Source organism: Psittacula echo (assembly GCF_963264785.1).
Source record: "Psittacula echo genome assembly, chromosome: 4".
In the NCBI taxonomy this organism is placed as follows: Eukaryota; Metazoa; Chordata; class Aves; order Psittaciformes; family Psittacidae; genus Psittacula; species Psittacula echo.
This window is the reverse complement of record NC_137738.1, coordinates 6871545-6894286: the sequence shown is the minus strand read 5'-3', so window position 1 is coordinate 6894286 and position 22742 is coordinate 6871545. Positions and strand designations below refer to the sequence as shown.

Below are 22742 nucleotides of genomic sequence, written 5' to 3'. Positions count from 1 at the left end.
GAAGTCCCATCAGTGACTGCAAGGGAACATTCACTTATATTTCTATCTACTGGTGATAGAAATGCCTATTGCCAACTACAGTCAGTACTCCACTGAAATAATTCACCCTTTCTCCTGCCTTTCTAACCTGTCTGCTCTAAACATCTACTAGCATAGTTTCTTTGTCAGACAAGAGCCGACACTTCAGATATGAGGAATACTAGTCTCCAATATCAAAGACACAGCACCACTATTTCTTGTTTTGAATGAAGTGTCTGCATTGAACGTGGAAGCTTCTGAGACAACTGAAGTTTGTCCAGTGGAAAATAACAGGTTTCCTTGTTTGAGTGCTATTGATTTCTCAAGCTTGGTTCAAGGGATTTGTCTGATGACGATGACAGTGGAAAGTAAACCATCATGGCCATGTCTCTTCACACACATGGACTAGGCAGGGTTTTTCACCAGGGCTGCAGCCAAGGAAGGGCTGGGAGTTTGTCACCGTTACAAAACACCATTAGCAGTGTGTTTGCTCTGTGCTGGAGAGAACAGTGTGCTCATTTGTGTCCTGTGGTAGCGTTCCTTCAGGAGGTCTGGGGGCTGCCATAAGAAATGCAGGAGAAGCACGGCACAGTCCAATAAATGCAAAATGAACAACGTAATTAAGTACTTCACAGCAGTATGGCTGAGAAACTAATTGTGCTGAGAACCAGTGTACGGAGGACAGGGCGTCCGCATTAACTGTGAACTGATTCCAAGGAACATTATGAATCCACAAAACAGAAGCATAGGGAAGGTGGAAAAGGCCACGTGTAGTCAGGGAAGGATAATGGTATTGTGCTGGAGGATATAGGCACTGGAAAATGGAAACTTGGGTGTTGTTTGTTTTAGTACGATCACAGAATCATTAGGGTTGCAAGGGCCTGATGGAGAACTGAATGTGGCTGCCTAAAGCTAGGAGCTGTCAGCAAAGTGCTTTGCTCTTTCTAGGCTGAGGGATAACAAATTAACCTTTGTTAGTTGACCCCTTGGATGCACCAGGACAAGCTGTGGCTAAATCCAGCCAGGAGGAAGGACTCTTTCTGAGGAGTTTTGATTTCTGATTATTGCTATGGGTTGGATGTAGAAATCTTTTCCCCTCTCCCCTCTAAAAACTGATGATGATGATAATGCTACCACCCCTGAGTTCTCCTTTGCTCTGGTCTTTCCTCTTAGCTCTGTCCACAACAGCTGAAGGAGCTGAGAACTCATTTCCCAAATCTTTTGTAGAAAGATGGTCAAGTCCCTGCTCATCCCAGTCCAGCATGGACACATGGGTCTGTACTTCCCTGCCTGCCTCCCCTCCAGCAGTTCCATCACAACCCTGAGAAACCACACGCCTTCACTGAAACTGGCTCTTCTGCAAAACCCCAACAAATTGACATTTTCCAGTGGAAAAAATGAAACCAAAATTAAGGCCAAATCCTTCTATAGCCCTCAGTGATGTGGGTTAGTGGTGGACTTAGCAATGCTGGGGGAAAGGCTCGACTAGGTGATTGTAAATGTCTTTTCCAGCCCAGCTGATTCTAGGATTCTAAGATGCAGCTGTGCAGGGTCTGCGTGCACGGTGGAAATGAAGATGTGCATCAGCTGAGCCAGCAGGGAGGAGCAGTGGGTTCAGAAATGCACTTTGTGAAAGCAAAAACAGTTCCTTTCCATTGGCATATCCAAATTTCAGGAGCAGGGCATCACCTCGTGAACTTCTGATCCCAAGTTTCATTTCTTTAACTTTGTTAACCTGACAGAGGGGAGATTGAGATGAGACATTAGGAAGAAATTCTTCCCTGTGAGGGTGCTGAGGCCCTGGCACAGGGTGCCCAGAGAAGCTGTGGCTGCCCCATCCCTGGCAGTGTTCAAGGCCAGGTTGGACACAGGGGCTTGGAGCAATCTGGTCTAGTGGAAGGTGTCCCTGCCCATGGCAGGGGGTTGGAACTGGATGGGCTTTAAGGTCCCTTCCAACTCAAACCAGTCTGGGATTCTATCATTCCGTGCAACCTCCATGGAGCTGTGTCTGGCTGGCACAGAAATACAGCTGAAAAATCCCACTGGACACTTCTCAGCATACGTAGGTGCTCAAATAGCCTCCAAACCCACTTTTCTCCCCAGCTGCACGTGAGATTTGCCAGGGGCAGATAGGAGTCCAAGCACACGAGAGCAAGCACTTCCCTGTCTGCTGCACTTACTCCATGCCATAATTACTTCTCTCATACCATGATTGAAGGATGCATAGCTCTGTAATTATTTTGCCACATCCCATGGGTTGCTAGAGTGGGCATAACTCCAAATGCCATTGCTTGGATTGGTTTTAAAGAAAAGTAGGGGACTGCACACTGGTAAAAGGATTTTCTTTGGTTTCCATCCTGATGTGAGGCATAGATGACAAGGCAGAGGGGGAGCTTGTGTTCCTTCATGATAACTTATGGAACATTTGGAGACTTTCTGTCCAGTTTTCAGAGAGAGGCTTTGAAATAGCTGTATTTTGACATGTTTCAGTGGTCGCTGGGGAGAAGAGAGAAATAATGTTTGTCCCCCCACTGTGAGGGAGTAGACAGTATGAGCTTAACCTTTATCAGAGACCAGAGATTATGTGCTCCGCATACATGAATGTATTTCTCTTTCTTTGCATTTCTTCATCACATTTTGACATCTAGCCACGACTGAAAAGGACAGGGAAATAACAGCCAAGTGCTTTCTATTATTCATTAGAAATGTGTCTCATAGTCCCCATCTCAACGGGGAAAACTATGGATGGCAGTGTGATGTGCCACACTCAACCAGACTGCCTGCTGGCACTGCTAAGACCTTTCCATGCTTTACCAGCCCACTCTGTTTTGTTTTTCCTCTCTGTCCCACTTTTCTCCATCAGAAAACAGAATATCATAGCTTATAAAGAAGTTGACACCCACAACCATGAGCCTATGTTTGCACCGGTGATGCTGCATCCCTTTGTACCCAAGATGAAAAGGCATAGGCAAACCCAGAAGCCTGGAGTATTTTTCTTTACTTGTTTTATGCGCAGTAACAGGCTGAACTGTACACTTGCAGGGAGTGCTGCTCAGCATTGCTGAAGTGATGCTAGCGAAACAGACAGTGGGCTTTTGCATTTTGCAGAGAAGTTGTTGATTTTTCAGCACCGCATCCTTTGTTGGATTAAGTAGCGCTTGTACAAAAGAGCCGGCTGTCAAAAGAAGATGAGCTTTAACCTCCTTAAATATAACATGAAAAGGTCCTTTTTTTTTTTTGATGTCTTGGACCAGGATACCAATCACATAATCCCTGAGTTGAAGCTGGGCTGTCACTTTGGGTCACATAGCTTGGATGCAGGGTACTGGAGGTGTTCAGGGACTACCCAGCCCTGTCTCTGCTGCCAGTCATGCAGAGCTTTGAGCTGGCTATGCTGATCACTTGAAAAGCAGATCTCCTGAGTTCTTCAGCTTTGTGTGTGCTTATGAGTTCAGGCACATGCAGGCACTCTTCTGAAGAAGCTTTGCAGCCCTTGAGATGTAAAAGTGATGAATAAAACCTTCAGACAATTAAATCCTCTTGGGTCAGGAATGAGTCAAAATAAGTCAGAATGAGTTCCTGCTCATATGGAGCTGCTGAGGACTTTTGTGGCAGAAATCATCCCAGCAGAGCTCTGTGCTAGTGTCTTGCTGAGACGGCCAAGGGGTGACAGTGTGGCCACTGTCCTTACATGAGAACCCCAGCCCTGCAAGGTACCACTCACCAGGCTGTGTCCCTCTCAGAGTTGTAAGGTAGATGGCAGATACCATGACTTACGGGCTCCTCTGAGCCTGCTTCAGTCTTAATAGCTGGTGAATGTAGATTCTGTAGCTCATATTTATTATTGCAGGGGGGTCGGAACTAGATGATCTTTAAGGACTCTTCCGACTCATAGAATTCTATGATTTCTCGACATGCCAGCTCTTCAGCTGATGGGAATTGCTCCCCCTCCACTCACTTGTGTTGGAAGATCTGGCTTTGCCAATCTGTCTTATTGAGGAGGAGACTAAGCCAGGGGCTCACACAAAGGGCCAGGTCCCATAAGCAATGCTGAGCCAGTCCATGCTGACATGACTTCGCCCCTAGGTGCCTATATGGCTCTCAGACCCTTGTGTCACGGGGCTTAGCACCTCACTGGGACGAGCTGTATTCTCTGGTACTTTTCCTGAGTGATCACCTTAAGAAAGAGCTGAGTTCTTCCAGCCACGTTTGCAAACACAGGAATAGCTGTGTCTAGCATGTTAGATCGCAGGCCCGAGGTTTGGCAAGAGATTGAAACCATTGAGAACAAGGTTTTCAATGAGGAAACGTGGGGTGAACATTGCTTGCAAACTGCTCATACAGTTCTGCTTGCAAACTGTCTCTGTATGAGCACATATGTGTGCACTCCTGCTGAAACACAGTGCTTGCAAGGAGAAGCACTTCAGGATCATCAAATGACACCATAATTTTAGCTGCCACAAGACAGCTGTCTTATACTTACATATGGCTCTTCAGACAGACATTTCTCGTGCTTTGACTTGCATCTATACTCCAGCCTCAGTTGGATGGGTTGCGTCTGTGCTGTTCACTTCCAGCTGATGGCTTTTACCCCTTGTCTGCTTTGTCCACTCAAAGACTCTGGCAGGGGCTGCCTGCATGTGGTCCAGGCATCCCAGACACAACTGGTGCTACCCTGACCATGCATGTTCATTAGACATAGAGGTAGAGTCTGTTAGAGGAAAATACAGCAGCCCAAGGCAGGGTGAAGCTGCTGCTGCTCCATGCCTGCAGGTCCAGCCAGCAGCAAGGCTGGAGGTGCATTCCCTGCAGGCACACACACACAGAGCACACATATACACCATGTGTTTACATGGGTACACGGCTGGCCATGCAAACCACAGAAAGACAGAGCACTCAACAAATGCAGACAGCACCAGCAGCCTCATCCTGCTCCTCTCTGTCTAAGCAGGATGGAGGTCCACTAGTGAGAATATCTATCTGTCTATCTATCTATCTATCTATCTATCTATCATCTATCTATCTATCTATCTATCTACCTACCTACATACCTATCTAGACACAAACAAATATGTACACACACACATATATATATGCACACACACATCAGTGCATTGTGGATCCTTCCAGTAGCTAGGCTCAGCAGTGAGACTGAGGATCACTCACGCTTTCCAAGGAGGGCATTAAGAGAGGGAAATATGCAGTGTTGGATGGAGAGACTGAGAGTGGGAGAGAGGCTGTGATGGCCAGAGTTCATTTAGGAGCACAGTGTGGTGAGCACAGTGTGGGAAGGGTAGGGCCAGCTTACTCCTCCAGGTAGGTCTTGCATGAAGAAAGGCAGGTTTGAGGCTCCCCCTGTTACAAAGGATTAAACGTAATATTGCATGAACGCTGCAAGGGGCTTTCTCTGCCACTGTGGCTCACACGTGGGCATGTCCATGAGTGGGGTGGTTGCAGCTATGGGGAGTAAATAAATTGTTATGATAGCTCCTGTCCTAATCAGGACAACTTTGTGGGGGGCTGGCACCAAGTGACACCAAGTGTCTCTGTGCAGGTTCAGAGTGAAAGGCAAATGCTTAGAGGACAATGCCCCGGACCAGCAGAGCCCATAGGGCATGCAAAGATAGCAAATCGGCCAGGCAGAGGATGATGGTGAATACTGAACAGTACAGCCTGTGCTAGCATAAAATAACATGGCTGCTGTTCTCAACCGTGGCAAGGAGAGAACCTACCTGCTGAGATAGCCAGGAACATATGTTGCTGTGTGAGAGTGCTGGGTTTCTTGTTCTTGGAAGAGCAGCACTGAAATGGATGTCCCTGGCCCCTGATTAGGGACATTTGGGTGACATCTCTTGGCTTTGCAAAAAGCTCATCACATGATTCAGTACATTCAGGGTTTGCAACTTATGCTCCTTTCAGAGGGGAGAGAAATTCGAGTCCTGGATGAAGTGGTAGAGGATGTCTCACGGCCCTTCAATTCCCCAGGGTCTGCTTCAGATGGTGATGCTGATGCTGATGCTAAATCTGAAGTGGTAGTGACAGAACAAAGGGGAATGGCTTAAACTAACAGAGGGGAGATTGAGATGAGACATTAGGAAGAAATTCTTCCCTGTGAGGGTGCTGAGGCCCTGGCACAGGGTGCCCAGAGAAGCTGTGGCTGCCCCATCCCTGGCAGTGTTCAAGGCCAGGTTGGACACAGGGGCTTGGAGCAACCTGCTCTAGTGGAAGGTGTCCCTGCCTGTGACAGGGGGTTGGAACTGGACGAGATTCAAGTTCCCTTCCCACCCAAACCATTCTGTGACTGACTCTATGAAGCGGGGTTTATTAACTGCCAGCACCTCTAATTCTCTTTTCCAGGTGGGAGCTGGCTCCCAGCCACTGATTTGAGTGTGGGTGAACTTTGCTGGCACCAACTTTTCCCTTCAGGGCAGATGTCTTCTGAAAAGAGAGGTGTTTGCACACACAAGAAAATGTCCATGTGCAGTGAGCTGGGTTTCCGCAGCTGCTAATTTCAGTGCGCTATAGGTGAGGTCTTGGGTCAGGGATCTTTATAAGTGTCTTGTATAAATTCCTCTTCACTCCTCTTTGTCCTTTTGGTCTTGTGCTCACAATCCCAAATCACGAACTACAGCTACAAAAAGGGATTAGATTAATGAATGGCCTGATTGCTTTAGCCCTTAAGCTAATTTTAAATAATTGGAAAGGTAGCTGGCAAATAACATTCCTGGGAGAGTTTAATTCATTATGCAGGTGTTTAATTATAAGGAAATTTTGGGTCAGAAAAGAGACCAACTCAGAATGTTTGAGGAGGTGAGGGGTCTCTTTCATTAGCAAGAACATCCTGCACAATAGCTTTGCACATGAACCGTTCTGTGCTGGACATTTATGCTGAGCCAGCCAGCACCCAGACACATATCGATACAGTCATTCTCCAAGTGTACAAAACATTATTCCTTCCTGGCATCCTCTTTTCACCCTGCTGTCACTTCTTGTTGCTCATCTATTGGCTCACTATTTCACAGGCTACGAGACAGCAAGGATTGTTTCAGTGCAGAATAATGCCCCTTCAACAGGTTGCACACACGCCTGCCGTAAGTTTGGTGTGTCCATAGTACTCACAAAATCACCCAGTGATGATGATCCCGGTCCAGAGGCAGAAGCAGGGGACATGATTTTGCACCTCCCTAGTAGGTCACCCTGCTGAGAAAGGCATGAGAAAGGCAGAAACCTATTGCAGATGGGAATGGAACATGGTTCCCTCCGGTCTGGCCATCCCAGTGTCTGCTTCAGTTGTGAGAAAAGCCGAAAAGCTTTAGATGCTGCCTCAGGGGCCTGGTGACATTATGATGCTCTTCACATCCAAGGTGGTAAATGATCTCCCTTGAATTCTCCTGTAGCAAGGAGAACAGAGCGTGTGTTTGGAGCGGTTCTTTGGGTGCTTTTCATAAATAGACCTTTCTTTCATCTGGCACTGTAGCATGCACCCTTTTACGAAACAAAAGCAAGCAAAAGGAGGCAACCACGTGAAGTTTAATGTATACAGTAGTAAGTGAATGGATGTTTTCAACAGCAAAGGGTTAAGGTTAACCTTTCATCAGTCTGCAGAAGACTCGGGTATTTTTTTTTTCCTCTAAGACATTAACATCGTGTACCAGAGGCCCAGGGCTATATTGTAATCTTGAATATACAGCTTGCTATCTCTCAGCAGCTGTTCTGGCGAGGGATACTGAATTACTACTTGGTTTGGATGCACAGCAAACTGAACTGATCATTTCTGATTATAATCTATATATCTCTTTCAAATGGGCTGCAGAAAAACACTTTGAAGTGAAGATTTGGGTATAGTGATCTAGGCACGCAAAAGTGCCTGCCAGACAACAGCAACTCCTCATTGAATTGTCTGACTTCCCAGCAGCAGGAAAGAGTAAAAGGCTTTATATATTCATTTTGGGATGAAGGACAAGAATCAGCTGAAAGGGAAGGGACTAAGACCTACCTGCAGCTCTGCGGTTTGTGTCTAAAACTGGGCACTTTGTGAACATTGCATGTTCACAAGTAATGAGTATACTTTTCAGCCTAGAATAAACACTGGATTATCCATTGTATCCAAAGATCCTCAGCAAGGACCCACTGCAGGGCAGAACAATACAATCATAAAATCACGAAGTGTTTTGGGTTGGAAGGGACCTTAAAGCTCATCCAGTTCCAACCCCTGCCACAGGCAAGGACACCTTCCACTAGACCAGGTTGCTTCAAGCCGCGTCCAACCTGGCCTTGAACACTGCCAGGGATGGGGCAGCCACAGCTTCTCTGGGCACCCTGTACCAGGGCCTCAGCACCCTCACAGGGAACAACTTCTTCCTAATGTCTCCTCTAAATCTCCCCTCTGTCAGGTTAAAGCCTTGTTGTGTCCTTACGGACCCTTGTCAAAAGCCCCTCTCCAGCTTTCTTGTTATCCCCTTTAGTTAGTAGAAGGTACTGGAACCTTGTAAGGGACCCAGCTGTTGTATAAACTGATAAAATATCTGCTATAGGAAGGGAGGACACTCTCTGTTTGCAGCTCTTGTGCCTGAGGAGCATGGACCTCTCCAGTGGTCATGCACTGAGGTTTTCCTTCAGGGCAAATGGCTGTTCCAGCAGTGAGCCTACAGACTTCCCCACTGAGTGCAACCGTTTCTTCAAGTGAGCACTAAAACAGACAAAGGGGTCTTACATAGTGAAAGACAAGCTTCTGTTGCTAGCGGCAGTGTCCTCAGGGCATCTGTGAAGTTAAGCTCTGTGCCAGCCAAAAAGCTTTGGAGCCAGCAAGGCCAACAAGAAATAATCCTGTCCCATTAAAGTAGATGGAGAGATTGCACTTTTTCCCATGATCCTGGGCAAAATATTGGGCCCAGCAGGAGCAGCTTCCCTGAGGCAGCCACTGTTTGGGGCTGTAGGGGCACACAGATACATCAGTACTCTCTTTTGGTAGCTCTGGCCAAGATCTGTAACAGTCTTGACTCTACCTCTCACTGGTCTCTGCAGAACCCTATTTCCAGCCGTTGTTTCATTTGTGCCTTAAATGGCTGAAATCTTTCTTTAAGCAGTGAAAGGTTAATTCATTATCTAATATTAGCGCATTGTTCCGAAACACTGTTTTCTAATCTAAACAGCGGCATTTGCTGATGCTTTGCCTCCAGCTGTATCCACAGAGGTAGGCAGGACATTAAAATGCACCCATCAAGACACATGATGTATTGTTGGTAATAAAACCAATGTAGTATTTTATATGCTTGGGGGGGAAACACCAGTTTTTTCATATTGTGACAATCCCCAGTGCCAGTTTAGTATTAAAATACACTCATTACGGGGCACGATGGGCAAATAGTTGTCAATGACATATCCACATCTTGCCGTTTCTTGTCTTATTTCCAAGAGGTGTGAAGGAGTCAGGGTTGCTTGGGTGAATGCAAGTCCATGCATGTCCACAGAGGGACTCAGCTTCCTCCAAGAGTGTGGGCGAAGCCACAGATGAAAGAAGAGGGGTCACAGCATCAGGCAGAAGAGATGGAATTGGCAAGCTCTGCTTGACCCCATTCGTCATCCTGCCTTCCTTGGCATGAGTGCTTCACCATCATGAAGTCCAGGAGAAAGGATGCTGTTCAAACCAGCTATTACCCAGAATTCCCAAACCTCAGTCCTAAAGATAGTCACTGGATGTTAGTGTCTGCCCCAGGATGATGAGGTGTATCACCAGGAGGGACCTCTCCTTATGGGAGTTGTCTATAGCTAGAGGTGTAGAAATAGATGCTCAGAGCAGGAAAGATCAAATCCTTTCTTCCCAGGTCTGATCAGGAAGCTTCCTCTGGCAGAGATTTGTACTGGGCTTTTTTTTGATGTGAAGGATCCTGCCTTCACAACAAGGACCAAAAGTTGATAGAGAATTCCCTGTCCATGGTTCAGAGCCTAGTAGCTGCTCCCCGCACTTCCCTTTGCTATAGCAAGGACATGCTACAAAAGGTGAAGGTGGTTCTGGGGCTGATAATGGCAGGCAGAGTAAGTTCCAAATCCTCCCAGGTGTGATAACCCAGGAAATGGGATTTGGTGTCCAGAGACATGTGGGCTTTTGAACTAATTTAAAGAGTAATTATCCCAGCCTGGGATTTCTGGATTCCATTCAAGACAGGACACTCAGTAATTATGCTGAATGTGTCCTCATTCCTTGACCTTGTCACACAGATGGCGTTGTTCTAGGCGGGTTTCTACCGACTACAACTAATTAAGCAATTAATTAGGAGCCCTCACACAGAAGCTATTGTAAAGCAAGAACTTCAGTGACCTCATGGGACCTTGCCACAGCATTAGTCCAAGGACCGTCCAGATTGTCTTTGCTGAAGCTTCAGTGCATCCACCCCGTCTCAGTTTGAACCCTATCTGTGACAGGTTGGCTCAGCTTAAGCTGGACTCACCCTGAGCATCACCTGAACCCTTCCTGATGTGTCTTCAGGATGTCTCACATTTGAGAGCTTTCCTTTGGTAAACGAGGTGAAGACCACCTTGTCCTGTGACTTTCAGTGGCTATTCCTAAATAGTTGTGAGCACAAATTGCTTGTTTCCCAGGATTTTCAGTATCCCCACAATGAAAATGAATATTCAAATCATATGGACGTAGGCTTTTATTCTTACTGCATCTCACTTTGGTCTGCCAACACTTTAGCATTTCCTCCCCATATACCTTCTTTCAAGCCTTCAAGTATTCTGATTCTGTGTCATAGCAGCGATGTCTCACGAATCCCTCCCCCATTTCTAATAACTCCTGTGTTGTATAATAAAAACAACGCCATAATACACACTTTATATGTCTGCTGATTATAAAACAGATCATCATAGAGGTTTCTAGCACATATATGCACTCTGCCTGGAAAAGGAATGAGCAGCATTAGTTCCTCTTCATTTCTTTATTAACAGCAAGAAATCTTTAAGTATTTCAGGGTGTTGGGTTCAGCCTGGGGAACTGGAAACATTCTTTGCCTGGTTTTTTGCTCATGCAAATGGAGGTTTATGTTCTCTGTACATTTCTTAAAGTTACTTAGCAGAAATACTGAAAACAGGGAAGAATGGAGTGTCATTTAAGCAAAATTCAAGGTCAGCTCAAGGAGCAGCTTCTCGCTGTGGCATGGGATGAATGTCTTGGTTCAGGGTTCCTGTATTCCTGTGTCAACATGAGACCAACTCAGCCATACAAACTGTGTTTAAATGGGGAATAACAGTGACTCCCCTTCACTGAGGGAGCTGGGTCTCAGGAGCAGAGAGGCCTTCATCTTGGAAAGGTTATGGGCATTGGGAGGGTTTTAAGGGTGGCTTTGGAAGGGGACCATGGTAAAGACCCTCTGGCCATTGCACAGCATCACTTTCCCTGCTTTGTTATCCCTGCAGTCAGGATCTGAAGGGTTTGGCATTGCTCTCTGCCCCTTGGGTCCACACTCTTTGAATTGGAAATTTCCCATTTATTGGGGCCCAGCATAAAAGAATGATCCAATCTTCAAAACCCATTAGGGATTAATTGCAAGCAGAAGTTATACTGTTTTAATTGAAGCAGCATACTTCAGGCAGCCCATCCCTGTAATGCAAACTTAATATCAATGTCCTTACACTAGAAAAGATCTTCCCTTATACCAGAGAATGTGTAGAAGGGAGTAATCTGTCCTGCAGAAAGCACAAACATACTGGCATGCTCTGCTTCAATTGCCTTGAAAGAGAAAACAGTGTCCTGCTGGGTGCAGTTACACCACTGCCAGTCTGCAGGTTGAGCTCACTTTCCTCCTGTGCCATCGGGAATGCTGCTGGGGTGGTGGGTGGGAGCCATATGAGTTACAGTGCTGTGAGAGCTGAAATGGGGACAGCAGAGTGCAGCTTTGTCAGAGGGGAAATAAACCTGACTTTTGGGATTGTTGTGCACAGGATGCTGCTTTTCTCAGGGGAGCAGCCCTGTGAGGAGCACACATTGCAGGGCACAGTGATGGAAGTGTGCCTTTTGCAGTGCTGAGACCAGCACATCCATTGATGCCACGGACCTTTCTGCCTATCTTTAAACCTCAAGAAGCAGAGGGATGCAGATTGCATTGAAACCCAGTGGGATCCAAGCTGCTGAGCTGTTCATCGGTATTGAAGAATCACCCTTGTATTCATCAGCTACTCCATAGGCCAAATGTGTCAAAAGCAAACACAGAGAGGATGAGATTTGTGTTCTCTCTGATCACCCGGCACATCAGAGAGGGCCCCCTAGAAAAGAGGGAGGAAAGACACGGTGGCTGATGTGGCATTTGGTAGGGATTCAGGAAGGTTTCTGCACAGCAAAGGCAATCCAGGCATTCAAAAGGGTCCTTTGTGGTAGTGCAACAACCAAAAGTCCAAACTAGCTCCTCAAAAAGCCAAGGGGGTGAACAGTGAGGAAGAGAACAACCGTGTCCTCTACACAGGCCAAGTTTGCTGATGCAAACAGGCTTACAGGAACCTGTGAAGTACTTGTTGTTCACACTGAAGGCTGTCCTTCGGTTGGCCTCCCAACTGTTTCTTTATGTTCCCATTTCTGATCTTGCTGCCTGCCTCCTTACTTCATCTATGAAGGAGCTCACACTGCTGCATTTCTGCCTCCTAATTTGGTGGCCTTACCCTACAGCCCTTACATAGGTGTATCCATCAGTCATATTAGATGTAAAAGATGCCATGGTTTGCCATCAAGCCTATAAATTCAAGATGTCGCTAGGAGGAAAAGGGTCAAAGCAGTTGGAATCTGAACTACTGCAGCTCAGACTTGCAGCTCCAGTTGGAGCTGGGGGAGCTTCTGTTTCACCTTTGAAATAGGCTGTGTGTGAAGATTACATTGACTTGCTATTTGCCTCAAGTGATTTGGGGGAAATAGCTGCTTCCGCTCATTTTGGGAAGCCAGCCAAACCTGAACAACCTCACAGTAAGCAATGCCACAGTGAAACCTAGAGCAGAGATTCCTGTTTCCTTGCATTTGCTGCTTTGTTACAGAGCCCTGCTATTATCACAAAATTCCCCCTCCACCCCAATCCATAACAGCTCCCTTGTGGATTTGAGGCAGTGGTGGTTTTGTGACCGCAAAGGAAACAGCATGTTCGCAAATTATTTGATAAGGCCAAAATCATTTACCTCCTACCAAGTGTGACATATTTCGGCAATAGCTAATTAAGCTGAGAGATTGCTGTCATAGCTCTGTGCAAAGGAAAATCAGAACCTCTGTGAAATCTCTTTGGCAGAATGTGCATCATCTGCTATCTCCAGTACGAGCACAGAGTGGTGACACTACTGTCAGCATTAAATCACCCTTCCAGTGTGTGTACAGCTCCTCTTTTAATCTACCAGCCTGCACCTCACCAACCTGGAGTCTTCACCATATGTGCTTGCATCTGTTGGCAAAGCAAAGAATATCATTTTTCCTAGCAATTGCTACTCTGAGGCTCAAGGGTAAAAGGTAGAAATGCCACTGTTTGTAAGCTCTGGCTGATGTGTGAGCTGCGTGTCCTCTTCGGTGTCCAGTCTGGACACCTATTTCCTGTAGCAGTCAGGAGGATGCATGCTTTCCCTGCTCCTGCAGAGATGCAGCTCTGTACCACTGCATGGGTCGATGGGAACAACTGCTTTTTCACTGTGTGACTGTGTCATTAATAAGGAGAGAATAGGGAGATTGAAGGCAGTGGTGGTACTGTAAGTGGTGACAACTAAATACCTTGCCTGGTGTTTCTTCTGCTGAACAGAGATAGGAAGTGAAGAGGTGTGAAGGGAAGGGGTGGTCTTTCAAGAGAGGGTGAATTATACTCCAGTATCCCTGTACTGTTAAGCAAGCCTTTATAGATGAAACTGCAGCTCGTTGCTGACTGCTGTGTCTTGTCTCAAACCCTGTGTACTGCTTGGGAATGATAAGGAGTCCTTGAACCAGCTCAGGACCCTTTGCAGGTGAATACCACTTCATGTGATGCTATGTGTCGCTGTGAGTTTCCCTGTGCCATGCAGTCCACTGAGGAAAATCCTGACTTCACACCTTAAAATGAAATGAGCTAGCAAGAGCAGTACTTTGAAAGGCATCAACAACCATGCCAAGAGGATCTCACCGGGGCCTTTTAGCCAGCCCAGCAGGACAGGATGTTCAACTAAGCAGCCAGAACAAAAAGTGCTGCTAGAAGCTGCTGTTAAGTATTTTTGTTGGTGTTTGGCTGCACGTGTAGCTGAGACATTGCTGATTTGTTTGTGATGCCTCAAATTCTATCACTTGCTCAGAGTGAAGTGCTCTGCTTTGAGTATATACGAGAGAAAGCCTCCTGCTTTTCTCTCTTAAATTGATTTAAGAGGGAAAGGAAATGTATTTTGGAGAAAGCAAGTTAAAGATTTTTTGTTAATGGTAAGTGGCTGAGCATAATTCAGTTTATTGCTAATTCCAAAGAAGGGAATCAGAATCATGATGTCACGTCTTTTTAGCTCCATTCAAACGTTTTGCCTCCTCTTTTTTCTGACTGAAATGACTCATAAGATCATAGACGCTAAGCACGGCAAAGACCTTTAAGTTCATCTTGCCCATCAGTCTGCAACCACTGGGTTGTTATTTAGAACAGTAAACAAGAAAACCATGTTAGAGGCAGACACAATGTTCTCTTAGAGAATGGAGAGTGCTGAGATATTCTTTAGTCATCTGTGCCTATCAGCTGGGTCTGAGAGCAGGGACCATGAAGTCAACATGAATGAAAACAGCGCCATGCGGCGTCAAGTAGGGCTGAAGCAGATCTCACCTTTCTGGGCTGAAAGTCTTTCCATAGGGAAGGAGCATGTTTCCACTTCTACCAATAACCCCCCCTTTCCTCTTGCTCACATCACTTCCCACAACTGCTTTGTCATGTATCACTTTGGGTGACTTCCTTTTAGATTTAGTGGATTACGCTACAGAGCTGCTGGTTTTCATCAGCCACTGGTTGAAGTCACTGGGAACAGTATTGCCCTAGAGAATGCCTGATGGGGAGCATCTGTGACTGGAAACACCTTGGGCTGAACAGCCAAAAATATGGCTGCTAGAAAGAAAAGCAATCTGCTGGGAATCCAGAGTATGAGAAGCAGGCCTTGAAATCAGAGGAGAAAGGGTCTGTAACCACACCTTTGTACAAGACCTGGCATACCTGGCCCAAATGTCCCCTGACAAAGGCATGTCAAATCCCTGCCTTTCTCTGTGGCAGAGCCCATCCTTCAGGGTTACAGGGTAACAGCTCACATCTGGGGCTCCCAAGTGCAGTGCAGGCAAGTGGTATATTTATTCAGCACTTAGGAGCTGAAATCACACACAAACCAGCCATACTGCCTCTCCTCCTTATTCACTCATTACTGCTGTTCTGACATACCTGCTGTCACTACTGAGTGCAAGGCTAGATCCTCTGGCTGCTGTCCTGAGAGCATTTTTACAGGAGCTGTCAATACAGCTTTGCATCAGTAAATGCCAGCGCATCCATTTGGGCAGCTGCTTTTTCAACTTGCATGTTTTCTGGCCACATGTGTTCTCTAACATCCTAAGAGCTCACCGGAAATGGTCATCCACAGGATAACATGTGAAGACCTATAACATCCCTACAACTACCCGAAAGGAGGATGGAGCCAGGAGGTGGCTGGGCTCTGCTCCCAAGGAACAAGGGATGGGACAAGAGGAAACGGCCTCAAGCTGCACCAGGGGAGGTTTAGCCTGTATATTAGGAGCAATTTCTTCCCCAAAGGGCAGTCAGGCATTGGAACAGGCTGCCCAGGGCAGTGCTGGAATCACCATCCTTGGAAGTGTTCACAAACCGTAGACGAGGCCCTCAGTGCCATGGGTTAGTGGTGGCCTTGGCAGTGCTGGGGAATGGTTGGACTGGATGACCTTGACGGGCTTTTCCAACCTTGTTGGTTCTATGGTTCTATGATTCTATGATGTGCATCTATCCTGCTCTTGGGACACTTGATGAGTTCATTCCTCAGCTTCCAGAATTCCTTTTGCGGTGGCCTCAGCAGCACATGGACATGGGCTAAGCCTTCCCCCTGTAGCAGGAGTGACTTCGGAAGCCACCCTCCCACTGAGCCACCCCTGCAGGGATGCCCTGACTGCTCTGGTTCACATTCTGTGGCAAGGATCTCTGAGAGCACTCCGTGCCTCTGAGCCTCTGTTGAGGAAGGATCATTAGCATGCAGTCTGCCTGCCTGTGCAAGATGCTATCTGTATACCTAGCAGCGAAGGATAACCAAATCAACACCCAGTCAGACTCCATTAACATGGCCCTCAGGAAGCAAATGCCTCTTAACATGAAATTACGTGCCACTGATCATTTCAGCAGCCAGGGCTCCTGATTGGTTCACAAGCCAGTTTTCCTCTAGTGAAACATCTCCACGCAGCATCTTTTACAGCAAGTGAATCTGTTTCCTCAGAGGCAAAGAGCTGTCTGTGGGCAGCTTCCCTGCAGGAACTGCAAGTGGCACAACTATCAGAAGCAAGCCACCAGTGTCCTGGATTGCAAGCATTCCCATGCAGTGGTGAATGTACCTCTGTTTTGCTTCCTCCTTAATCCCTTTCAAGTCACAGGTGGGAAAATGGGCAAGAAATGGGCTGAATGCCAGTTTAGGGTCCCCTGAAAACCTCAGAGGGGAAGCCAGTTGTGCAGTGTTGAGCTCCACCAACTGCTGCTCCATGGTGGTGTTGACACAGCAGCGCTGGGCAGTTTGTGTATGGGTTAGGAGCAGGGAACTCATTTCTCGTGCAAAACCCCAGCTAGGAATGAAGGCAAGTCCTCTGGGATCATTCAACCTGTTTTGTCATGGGTTCATTTTCCCTCAAGTCAAAGGTAACACTTGTCTTGGCACTTCCTTTGTTCGCGTTCTCAGATTTCTTGAGTAAGTCTCTTTATACGGGAAATGGCTGTGTCCAGATGTCCTGGGTTCAGCAGTAGCAGTCATTTTTCTCTTTCTCAGTAGCTGGTGCAGTGCTGTGGTTTTGACTTTCAGCCTGGGAACAGCGCTGATAACACCGATGTTTTTAGTTGGTGCTCAGTAATGTTTACTCTGACCAAGGACTTTCTGAGTCTTGTGCTCTGCCAGGGAGGAGGGGAAGCCAGGAGGAAGCAGAGACAGGACACCTGACCCAAACTAGGCAAAGGGGTATTCCATACCACAGCATGTCATGCCCAGTATGTGAACTGGGGGCAGTTACCCAGAAGGGCGAGATCACTGCTCGGGTCAAGCTAGGTATCAGTCGGCGGGTGGCAAGCGGTTGTATTCTCTTCCCTTGTTATTTCCCTTATCATTATTATTATTGGTGGTAGCAGCAGTGGTTTGTGTTATACCTTAGTTACTGAACTGCTCTTATCTCAACCCGTGGGAGTTACAGTCTTTCAATTCTCCTCCCCATCCCTCTGGGAGCGAGGGGAGGAAGGGTAGGGAGTGAGTGAACAGCTGCGTGGTACTGAGTTACCAGCTAGGCTTAAGCCATGACACCAGAGATACCCCAGGTCCCTTCCACTAACTATGCCCATCCTCAGAAAATCCCTGTCACAGAATCATGGAATAGTTTGAGCTGGAAGGGACCTTAAAGCTCATCCAGTCCCAACCCCTGCCATGGGCAGGGACACCTTCCACTAGACCAGGTTGCTCCAAGCTCCTGTGTCCAACCTGGCCTTGAACACTGCCAGGGATGGGGCAGCCACAGCTTCTCTGGGCACCCTGTGCCAGGGCCTCAGCACCCTCACAGAGAAGAATTTCACTGAATCCTTTTCAGTTTCTTCTGACTGCAAGGAAATTTCTAAGCAGTAACCACTGGCTGGCCATTACGCAAGCATTTGGGATTCTCACTCAGGCATTTGGGGTTCCCACTCTCGAGGGTTTAGTTCAGCCTCCAGCTCACAGATACCTCCATCAGGAGAAAGAGGAATTCTCTGGGATGACTTTCAGGCCTGTGTTTATACAGTCCTGTGGGTCCGCTTTCACGCCAGCATCTCTGTGACAAAATGATCTACTGATCCCTTAGCCAGCAGTGGCCACTTGTTTTGGGGGGACAACCCAAGCAAAGGAGAAAGTCCTTTCTTTTATCTCTGATAGCAAAGACTCGCCAGTGAAAGTATGAATGGGTCCCCCTTGGCTTTGTTGGTGCTGATGATGCTGATGTTGGTTCACCACAAGGGAACATTACATGGCTTTATATTTGTGATTTGCATAGATTGCATTGCGGAGGTTTACAGTCCATTATATGCATTTGCTGCTGTGTTGGGAGCTCTAAAGAATAAAATCATGTAATAAAGAGCCTTCTGGTCCTGACATAAAATTCAGTATAATACATATTATTATCCCTGCCTGTGCCAGCCCTTCCTTCTTGCTCTTGCCTACATTTTCAGTGTGTGGTAGTGCTATCAGTGCCTGAATGCCAGCTAGGACTCCTTGCTGCTGTAGAGCAGAGCAGAGAAAAAGCCTGTAGAAGAGTTGAACAGGGAGAAATGCAGGAACACTTCAAGTATGTGAAAGGCAAGTGCAGACAAGGAGGGAATTAACTCTTCTCCACATCTACTCCAGGATGGCTAAAACCCTCAGTCCTACGTTGCAGTGAGGTTGGTTTGGGTTCAGGTTTAAGAAAAGCTTTCTAGAGGTAAAGAGGGGAAATGCAATATCACTTGACCTTAGCAGAGACCAGTGCAGATGAATGGTCAGGGATGGCTTGTATAAGCAGAGCTTCAGATTTCTACAAGCTTATAATTGGTTTTGCTAAAATCCTTTCTTATGCCAGCTGGATAGACACCGGAACTGATTTATTAACACACCTCTGCTCTCTGCTCTGTAACCAGTTTCAGTCACAGTAGTGTTTAACCTTACACAGCAGCAATCTATCTTAGTCTGGAACTAGTTTACTGGCTACTTGATAACTGATGCTTTTCCCGTACTAGCCTATTTCCCAGTCTTGGAGTGAGTGACTACTTGCTCTCTTGTCAACATTGCCACTCACCTTTGTTTGAAAGCATAATGCCAGCATGCTTTCAAGGTAGATGGGATTGAAAAGCAGCTCATTTCTTCAAGGAACAGGGTAGAGTTTGCAGGGAAGGCCTGGTGTCGGTCTCCTTCCACCATTAGTTTTTCCATCACCTGGAGCAAAAAAATAATTTCCCATCCTGAGAGCTCTTCCCAGACTTCAAAAATCTGCCTTTGGATAAAATTCCAGTTTTGAACTTTTGATGCTTTTCGTGAAGAGATGGGAAAGAGGTGGGTCTGATGGTTAAAAATCAGTCTGGAGACCCTGCCTTACAAGGTGACAGCTCTCCATTTGCCATTAAAAAGTGTATTTAAGTCTCTAAGGTTTAGTTTTCAACTTCTATGCTCTGTTTCTGAGTCATGAAACAGATCAGGACTCCAGGCTGGCTCCTTCTGAATTCTTCTTGGTATCTGTGAGTTGCTTTGTGCCATTACACAGTCAGACCTCGCTTTTGGGTTTGGTATTCATCTTTGCATGATGCTCACTTCCTCCTCCAGGTTTTGTGTCCCTTGCTTGGTGAAGGTAATCTCACCAAACTGACAGGAGAGCTCTGTCACGTTTGTAGCTTGCTCAGATTTGCTTTCTCTGGCATCATCTAGAAACAGTACATACTGTACTATTTTGGTGGCTTTCCTGGATGGTGAGCTAACTGCTTTTGCAGGATCGCTGAGTTCAAGACTGTGTATTTTTGGAGATACATTTGCTTATTTGGTGCTTTATTGTATTAACCCTCTAGATTCTGAAAATAAAAGGTAGCTTCCTCTAGCAGGAGGAAAACTGTTATGTGGGTTTCTTAATATTCAGTAAACCCATAGTGAATGACTAAGAACAGTTATCAATTCACACCAGCAAGCTGTGCTGATATATTTATGGCCATCTAAAGTGGTTTTGCCAGCTAGTCCAAAAGAAGTGTTTGCTTTCTTTTTTAGCTCCCTACAAAATAGAGTTTAATAACAGAAAAAAACCCTGCTTTGGTAAGAATGCACTAGGCACAGCAAAACAAAAGAAAACCCATGTTTGCAGTTAAAAGTCTATATGTTTCCACACAGAATTACTCTCCTTTATATTCATGCTTTTGAGTGTTGGTAGGACTCTGCAGGAGCATCCTGGCGCTTCCTGTCCATGGTGCATCATGATGGAGACGCAGTCCCAGTGAGGACGCCGGTCCTCAGGTAAAGGAGAGACACTGGGCAGGCAAAGTGCCTTGGAGCAGCACTGCAGCAGAGCGTTGGAACTGAAGTATCTTCCTTTCCTCAGCGCTATTTTACACATCCCCAGGAAAACCTTCAGGGAGAGCAGTCAATGTGCTGTCAAATTCCATCTACAGGCAAACAGACATAAAACACATTGAGAGAGAGAAAACTCCCAGCCAGGCCCTGCTGTTTGCTTCTGTAAATCTAAGCTTCTGCGTTGCAAGTTTACTGGTGAAGAAAGGGCTATGACAAATTCCCCCTCAGGGGTCAGTATTTCTGGGCTCTTGAGGCTGACAGCTATTTCCTCCATTGCAACTTACCTGCTTCCAACAGGAGCACTTTGAGTGCTCCACAAGCAGCCACAGCGATTTTCATCCCCCTCTTCTGCAAATCCTGCATTCTGCACATCCCCCTCTCGACTTGCACGTCCTCTTCACCCAGATCAGGCAGCAAGCAGCTGCTCTGGCAGCACCCCTATCTGGAACATTGCTTGATATTACAGTAGGCAGCTATGTTTATTTATAGTGACTACATGAGCCAGGCTGATGGTTCTGCTGAGATCTTCACAGCAAAAAGAACTGAACAAAGCAACAAAGGGATCTGAGATCTCTGCATCACTCCTGTTCCATGGCAACCTGCCTTGAAGACTAGAGGGTGGGTTAGGCAAAATAGCATGATGTCCTTGCCTTGCCTTTTTATGCTTCCCAGGGCATCAGTTGTTTCCCTCTGCTAGAGAGCAGGTGTAGGGGAGCCTTGCCTCACTTGTTGTGTCTTTTCTTTCATGTTAAATAAGCTCTTATTTTTCCTGGTTCAGGCTTGCTGAGGCAGAGCGGTGCTGCTGATGGAGTAAGCACTGATCTCCAGCATTTTTGTATCTCAAAGAGCAGTCTCTCCTCCAAGCCTGGCAGCATTAGAGATGAGATTTCCATAGAATCCCAGACTGGTTTGGGTTGGAAGGGACTTTAAAGCTCATCCAGTTCCAACCCCCTGCCACAGGCAGGGACACCTTCCACTAGAGCAGGGTGCTCCAAGCCCCATCCGACGTGGCCTTGAACACTGCCAGGGATGGGGCAGCCACAGCTTCCTTGGGCAGTTTCCACTCATTTATGCTCAAACACCAGCCACAGCTGGTGGTGGTCTAAGGGACCCAAGGCAGTTCTTGCTTATGCTGTGTGACTTGAGATCTTGCTTTCCCCTCCCTCTGTTCACTGCACTCTGAGGTATGGATGCAAAGGATAGATGCTGCCCTTTGAGGCAAGAGCCCTGACGATGTGCACTGGTGTCCTTGCAGGAAGGGGAAGGTGTGGGGAAGAGCTGGTGTCTCAGATGCGGCTGCTCCCTGTGTGTGTTCCCAGCAGGAGCGTGTTGCTGTTGGAGTGTGTCATTCTCCTGGTGGGCGGGTGTAAAAAAACTGATTCGGAAAGTTTCAAAGGAAGCTTAACAACAGTGAGAGGAGCTGCAGCAGCTCCATGCAAATAGCCCGGGCCCATTTGCAAAACACGAATGCCTCCTCCGCTCCATAGAGATCAGCTGACAGTGGCAGGAAAGCTGTAATTTCTTCTCTATAAAACAAGAATGGTCCTCACTCATAACTTGATCCAAAGGATTTTGAACTCTTTTGAGGATGGCATCTGATTTACAGTGATTTGAGTTACATCAGGTATTATCATAGAATCATAGGATGGTTTGGGTTGGAAGGGACCCTAAAGCTCACCCAGTTCCAACCCCTGCCACAGGCAGGGACACCTTCCACTAGAGCAGGTTGCACCAAGCCCCATCCAACCTGCCCCATCCCACTGTCAGGGATGGGGCAGCCACAGCTTCTCTGGGCACTATAAAATATATACAGATGTGGGTTCAAAACCGTCATCCAATGCAGTAACTACCACCCACCAACCATATTAACTCATCCATCTGATTTCAGAAGTAGAACTCCTGGCAATAAAGAAGATACTCTGCTTTCCTACATGAGGATATCATCCTTGATTCCTAGCCTATGTGTCCATGAATTTCCTTGGAGGACCTCCACATGATTTTGGTTTACAAACAAATGTCCTGGATCCTCAGGCTTGCTCCACATGGGCAGGCTGTGCTGGCGAAGCATAACTTTTGAGCCCTGCTCTCAGAGGCTGATGGAAAGCCTGACTTGCTGAGAGAGGAGGAGGCATGCATCTTCCAAAAATGCCACTTTTTATTCCTCAGCAACCCTGTGGCACCAAAAATGATGGCATTACTGGGGTAATTTAGCATTATTTTTAATAGCAGGAACACTGAAACCTGGCAGAATGTGTGTCCTTAGACCCTCGGGAACCCTTCCAAGAGCTTTCTTGCTTGCTCACCTGTGCTCTTGTAGCATCTCTCTGCTGCCTAGTGAGCAGTTAACAGTCATTTTGCAACTATTCAGCTGAGCTGCTGACTGGGATTAAACCACCACGTGTATTTCAATACCTGGTATTAGAGGCCATATACTGGCAGTTCAATACATTTCAATCAACTATTGTGCAGATGCTTTT

General features: G+C 46.7%; 1 protein-coding gene across 1 annotated transcript in view; it reads left to right on the top strand.

The window, feature by feature from the left end:
• Positions 1-22742, top strand: part of SYNDIG1 (synapse differentiation inducing 1) — a gene marked incomplete at both ends in the record, with an annotated part of 47250 nt that overhangs the window by 9688 nt on the left and 14820 nt on the right. The window lies entirely within an intron of this gene.